The following is a 6,000-nucleotide window of genomic DNA, read 5'->3' on the forward strand; positions in this document are numbered from 1 at the left end:
CATCAGTCTGCCTTCAGATACATTATATCACTTCATATGTAGTACAAGAAGCTTACAGAAACATATTCACAATTCCTTTCTCCTATTTTTTGTACTTTTATTGTCATATGTTACACTTACATATATTATAAACATACAATGCATTGCTACTATATTTGCTTTAAACTGTTCTCTACCTTTTAGAGTGATTTTTAAAATAGAAAACTGAATATTACATTGTCTTTAGTTTAAGCCTTTCTATGTATCTTTTTTGTGTAAACTTACATTTATAATCTGCTATTGTATTCCTACTTTCTGTAGAACTTCTTTTCATGTTAATGATCTGCTAGTAATGAATCCTTTCAGTTTTGTCGGAAAATATTTATCTTTCCTTTATTTTGCATGATATTTTGCTGGATATAAGTTTATTGTTTGACTTCTCCCCACCCCTTTGGCCTATTAAAGATGTTGTATGGTTTGATAGTTTCTGATGAAAAGTTTGCATTTTTCTTATCTTCATCACTCTATATGTAAGTTTTTTTTTTTTTTTTTTTTTTTTTTTTTTTTTGACTATCTTCAAGATTTTCTCTTTAAGTGGATTTTCAAAAATTTGAATACTATGTGTCTAGGTTTCTTTGGGGAACAGAGTTGGTGGTATTTCTCTTTGAGTTTCTTGGATCTGTGGTTTGGTGTCTTATTGTTTTTGAAAAGTTTTCAGCCATTATGTTGGACTGATGGGTATTGCCCCATAGGTCTTGGATGAACAGTTTGTTGTTGTTGGAAACAAACAAAAAAAACCTTGTCACTCTTTCTTCTCTTTCACTTTCAGTTTGGGTAATTTCTTTTGACCTATCTTTACATTCACTAATTTTCTCCTCAGCTGTGTTTAATCTTCTGGTAAACCCATCAAAGGTATTCTTATTCTCCTTAAGCATGCTTTTCATTTCTAGCATTTTCATAGTATCCTTTCTCTTATTGTCCATCTGTCCACCAAAATTGCTCATCTGTTCATACATGTTTTCCAATTTTTCCATTGGATCCTTTAACATACTAATTCTAGTTATTTTACATTTTCTATATGATTGTTTCAACACCTAGGCCATCAATAAGTTTGGTTCTGTTGATTGTTTTGTCTCTATGCAATAGAGTGTTATTTCTTTCTTCTTTGTGTGCAGATTACCCATGTCTGTGATTCTCAGGGATTTTCTATGTTGTACTATCCCACATTTGGCCTTTAGAAAATTTTTTTTAATGGAGCTGATTTTTTAAAACTCAATTTTATGAAAGCCATCTCTTTCTCCCATGCTCTGCCCAGGTAATTTAGTACTCATATCTTGTCTCTTCTTAGATTGCCTTTCCATAGATTTCATGCTAGTTGATTCTCTTATAACATCAGATCTCTGAAGTGTTCACAAAAAGTTATGATTTTGTAGATTATCCAGTCTTTCTTTTATTTTTAGGGTGACAGTGATCTCTTTCCAACTTTCTACCTCTTCAGCAAACATGTTTTTTTTTGTTTGTCTGCTTTTTGGGGATTTTTTGAGACAGAGTCTCACTCTGTCACCCAGGCTGGAGTGCAATGGTGTCATCTCAGCTCACTGCGACCTCTGTCTCCCAGGTTCAAGCGATTCTCCTGCCTCAACTTCTGAAGTAGCTGAGATTATAGGCATGCACTACCACGCCTGGCTAATTTTTGTATTTTTAGTAAAGACGCGATTTCACCATGTTGGCCAGGCTGGTCTAAACCCATGTTTTTTATTTCTAGCATTTCCATGTGATTCTTTTCATTTCCATCTCTCCTGACAATATGCCCTATCTATTAATTTTCTATTAGAAACTTTAAATTATTAATCCCAGTTATTTTAAGTTCCCTGATAGTTCCAGTATCCGGGTCCTCTCTGAATATGGTTCTGTTGATTGCTTTGTTTCTTTACAGTGGCTCGTTTTTTCTTACCTTTCTGCGTATCTGCTAATAAATTGGGGACAAACTGGTACAATAGAGACTGAGGTTAATAGTATTTATGCCTGAAAATGAACAATGGTCTTCTTCCAGACATTTAGTGTGGGGCATTAAATCAATCTAATTAAGAGTTGAGTTGGTCTTGGGTTTTGTTGTCGCTATGATTACCTTCTGTGCAACACCATCTTTAAATTCCTTTAGCATCACCGTGTGTCTAGGGTGGGGCTGGAATCACAGAAGGGTTTTTCTTAAGGTTCCTTCTCCCTCAGCTTAGAAAAGCCTTCCCTGTGTGCCTGCCCACAACAGCAACTCTTCCCATGCTCTGGTGCCTCCCCCAGTGACAGGAGGCTGTTCTCTGTTTTGTTTTGTTTTTGAGACAGAGTCTCGCTCTGTCTCTCAGGCTGGAGTGAGTGGCGCGATCTCAGCTCACTGCAAGCTCCGCCTCCCGGGTTCACGCCATTCTCCTGCCTCAGCCTCCTGAGTAGCTGGGACTGCAGGCGCCCGCCACCACGCCCGGCTAATTTTTTGTATTTTTAGTAGAGATGGGGTTTCACCGTGGTCTTGATCTCCTGACCTCATGATCCGCGCGGGAGGCTGTTCTTTGTTACGTGGTGTTTGCTAGGCTGGTGGAGGGATGGAAGTGGGTTCTGTGTTGTTCTGTTTCAGCCTCTGCCTTAGGTAGGCACTGGGTATCTGTGTTTTGGGAGTGGGGTTTTCTCAATGATCCTGCCCTTTCTTCAGTCATAAGAAACCTGACTATGTGGACCCAGGATAGGGTCCTACCTCTTCTATAGGAGTAGGGACTTTTTTCTTTTCTCTTCCTCCAGTTGTACTGAATCTTCACTTATGCTCTAGGGCAGCAGTCGACAACCTTTTCAGCACCAGGGACTAGTTTCATGGAAGACAAACTAGTTCCACAAACTAGGGGAGAGGATGGTTTCAGGATGATTCAAGCGCATTACATTTATTGTGCACTTTATTTCTATTATTGTATTGTAATATATAATGAAATAATTATATAACTCACCATAATATTGAATCAGTGGGAGCCCTGAGCTTGTTTTCCTGCACTGGGACCAGTGACAGATCAACAGGCATTAGATTCTCATAAGGAGCATGCAACCTAGATCCCTCACGTGCACAGTTCACAATAGGGTTTGCACTCCTTTGAGAATCTAATGCCTCCACTGATCTGACAGGAGGCGGAGCTCAGGCGATAATGTGAGTGATGGGAAGTGGCTGTAAATACAGATGGAGCTTTGCTCGCTTGCCCACAGCTCACCTCCTGCTGTGCAGTCTGGTTTCTAACAGGCTACAGACTGGTACCAGTCTGTGGCCCAGGGGTTGGGGTCCCCTGCTCTAGGGGCTGTTGATTTGCTGCCCTTCCCTTCCCCCATTGGCTTACTGTCTTTCCTGGGGTGGAAGGATATGCGTGGGGTTTCATGCCTTTCCCACAGCTATATCCTCTCCCTTCTTCCCCACTGAACCATAAGGAAAGCCTCTCTCTGTCCCTTACCCTGCTCCAAACCTGTTTTATGAGTTCCTGATGGGGGCTTATGGAGAAGAACTGCTGAGGTGTCTGAGGAACCTTGCGTCTGCAAGTGTTTTGTGGTCTCACACTAGCCCACTCAGCCTTTGCGATTCTTCAGGCATTTTAGCTGGATGTTGCTTACTGGGCTGTATGTTGGCCCTGTCTTCCTCCTTTGCTCTGTTACAGGTGAACCAGTGCTCACATCCTGTCTATCTTTGGGAGAGGCTGTCTTTCCTTAGATTTCATGTTAGTTGGTGACATCATACACCCTGTGACATCAGTGTTTTGTGAGCTCAAGAAAAGTTATGCTTTGTAGGTTTTCTGGCTTTTTCTTATTGTTAAGGCAGGAGTGACACTCTTCAGCTTTCTACATTCTAGCTGGAAGCCAGAAGTAAAATATATTTTAGATGATTCACTTTTATCCTGAATCACTTTGGGCTCTTTTCAAAATCGTATTTATGCTGAATGGATTAAAACTTTCTACCATAAAAATGATTCTTAGGAATATGTGCCTCAAGATTCATGGGACATTCCAAAAGCACAATTCCAAAAAAGTTTTTAGTAATGAGCATCATTTAATAATTTGATATCAAATTATCAAATTATGTTCTAGGGCAGCAGTCCCTAACCTTTTGGCACCAGGGACCAGTTTCATGGAAGACAGTTTTTTCATGGACCTGGGAGTGAATTGTTTCAGGAGGATTCAAGCGCATTACATTTATTTTGTACTTTATTTATATTATTATTACATTGTAATAGATAATGAAATAATTGTACAACTCACCATAATGTGGAATCAGCGAGAGCCCTGAGCTTGTTTTCCTGCAACTAGGTGGTCCTGTCTGGGGGTGATGGCAGACAATGACAGATATCAAGCATTAGATTCTCATAAGGAGTGTGCAACCTAGATCCCTTGCATGTGCAGGTTCATCAAAGGGTTCACGCTCTTATAAGAATCTAATACCTCTACTGATCTGACAAGAGGCAGGGCTCAAGTGGAGCTCAACCCTTGATATAGGTTCTCAAGATGCATGACCCCACAAGGACACTCATATGCATGTTCGGTTGCTAATGATTCATTATAGGTTCATTACTATATCATCACAGGAAAATAAAAACATATCATCCCCTAGATGTTGATAAAATTAATTAACTTCTCCAAGTCTCAGTTTCCTCATCTGTAAAAATGAGGGTAATAATAGTCCCCACACCATAGAATTACAGTGAGCATATAAGGAACTGAACACAGTCTAACAATAAGTACTGAACACTGTTCAATGCCACTATCATTGTTAAGTACCACTAAAAATACAAGTATTTATCATTTTGCTTATGAAAACAATGACGATAACATAATGAGATTCTAGAATCTCATTGCCTGTTCCCCATTTGAAATTGTTAATAACATCCCCTTCATTTTCAGAATTGTCCTGGACAATACATCATCTATCACCTTGACAAGATCACAATTAGTAAGTTGGGGCAACAGGGCTTTGAATACAGGTCACTCTGAGTCTGAATTATGGAAAACACAAAGTTAAAAGTAAGAGCAACCTCTAGGGCAGAAGCCAAGAATTCTCTCTTCTCTTTAGCCCTCTGTACAGGCTTCATTCCAGGATGCTCTCAGACCAGGAATAAAGGATCCAGTATGTTCTGTATGCAGAAGGCCTCCTTCTCTTCTTATCAACTTCCTGTCTGTCCTGTTTTGTTTTGTTTGTTTTTTATTCTTTTCACTTTCTAATCTGAATAGTTCTCATTTTAATCCTTTCACAATATTCTCATGTAGGATTTCACCATTAGCTTTTAAAGGCAATATTGCTTCAGTTCAAAGAAGTGCAGCTAGACCTTATCACATACAAAAAAAGACTTAAGATCTGAGAAGTGCATTTTAGCCTAGAAACTTCAAATCAATACAGGGGCTTTAGAGAAATAGGGAGGGGCTCCTCTCGGGCAGTGAGGAAAGGCATGAAGCTGCATAGACATTGAGCAGCTCTCTCAGTGCCCTCTTCTCTTTCTCTTGACAACAGCGTGGTGAGCTTCCTCTGGGGAGAAACCCCCTGCTTTGTTGGATCTGGCCAGTCAGTGACTGTGAGGACTTATGGGATGGGTCTGGTGACACCACCTGAACTGGGAAGATGTTCCAGGGCATCCCTTGATGTGTTGGGATAGAGATATTCCCTTTCAGCCAGGGGAGACTGATGGGGAAAATGGAAGCCTGGAGCTGCTGGTGGTCATTTTGCCCCCTCCTGGGATGTGGGAACAGAACAGAGAAATGAGAGCCAAAGATGGAGGAAGACTTCTGATGAGTTATGTCTCTATTCCCTGTGGTTGAAAAAGTCCTGATTACTACAAGGAATTCTCTAGGTAACTTAGTGACAGTGGGCTTGTCTGATGGATATTGTCCAAAAATATCTAAGAGTAACCCTATCTGCTATTTATTGAATGCCTATTGTCGTAGACTGATCACAATGACAGCTCCATTACTAACCTCCCAGTATCTCGTCCTCTGAGCGTATCTTTGCAGCACCTC

At 40.2% G+C, this 6,000-nt stretch overlaps 1 long non-coding RNA gene across 1 annotated transcript in view; it reads right to left on the reverse strand.

Annotated features, from left to right (window-relative positions):
- Positions 1-3,666, reverse strand: part of LOC108522224 (uncharacterized) — a 30,249-nt gene extending 26,583 nt beyond the window's left edge. Inside the window, exon 1 of the long non-coding RNA XR_001883406.1 lies at positions 3,468-3,666. This is a non-coding gene — a long non-coding RNA (uncharacterized LOC108522224). The remainder of the gene's footprint in view (positions 1-3,467) is intronic.
- Positions 3,667-6,000: the final 2,334 nt, after the last annotated feature.

The sequence above is a fragment of the Rhinopithecus bieti genome, unplaced genomic scaffold, assembly GCF_001698545.2.
Source record: "Rhinopithecus bieti isolate Rb0 unplaced genomic scaffold, ASM169854v2 scaffold_57691, whole genome shotgun sequence".
Classification (NCBI taxonomy): Eukaryota; Metazoa; Chordata; class Mammalia; order Primates; family Cercopithecidae; genus Rhinopithecus; species Rhinopithecus bieti.